The sequence below is a fragment of the Hippocampus comes genome, unplaced genomic scaffold (assembly GCF_001891065.2).
Source record: "Hippocampus comes isolate QL1 unplaced genomic scaffold, H_comes_QL1_v1.1 C16677734, whole genome shotgun sequence".
Lineage (NCBI taxonomy): Eukaryota > Metazoa > Chordata > Actinopteri > Syngnathiformes > Syngnathidae > Hippocampus > Hippocampus comes.
Window position 1 is genome coordinate 1 of NW_017836450.1, and position 680 is coordinate 680.

Sequence of the window (680 nt, forward strand, 5' to 3'; positions counted from 1 at the left end):
CTAGGGAGGTGTGAACAATTGATTACGCAGCAGGAATAGCCATTTTCGTCGCAAATGATCATGTGACGCAACGTGGTCATTTTGATTGGCCGTTAGAAAGTCGGAATGACCGTGAGACCAATCACAGAAGCTTGCTCGGGGGTACATTTGCGCAATAGGTGAACTCCAGGGGGGGTGTCCTCACATGGCTTGAAGACTGTCGGCCGTCAGCGTGTTCCACAGGATCTCATTGGCCGACAGGTTGTCTGTCTCGTCCAGCAGGGAGGTGTCGAACTCCACGTTGGCCTCAGGGCTCTCCGGAGACCTGCTTCACGCAAATGCAACAAGTCAGCGGATTAACCCGGAAGCCGAAAAAGCCTCCGCTGTCACCACGGCGACCTGTAGGCGTCGATGAAGTGCTGGTATTCCACCAGCGGGTCGATCTGCTGGACCGCCGCAGAAATCTCTTGATGGACTTTGACCACTTCGTCAGTCAGCAGACTGCTGATCTCGCAGTACTCTTCCAAAATGTTCTTCCTGCACAGACGCGGGCATTGATGAGCAATGGTCCCTCAGCTTTCTTATCCCACGACTAGCATGGCACATTTTTTTCCCCATTTTTGAATGGATTGGGTCGTGATTATGAGTAATATTTGGGTCAACATTTGTCTTCGCGTTACTCACAGAGCGAGCGTCATGTC

At 52.1% G+C, this 680-nt stretch overlaps 1 long non-coding RNA gene across 1 annotated transcript; it reads right to left on the reverse strand.

The window, feature by feature from the left end:
- Nucleotides 1-155: 155 nt before the first annotated feature.
- On the reverse strand, nt 156-680 carry LOC109508874 (uncharacterized). Its single transcript, XR_002166806.1, has 3 exons — nt 664-680; nt 379-516; nt 156-304 (listed from the first exon to the last, which is right to left on the reverse strand). It is a non-coding gene; the product is annotated as an uncharacterized LOC109508874 (long non-coding RNA).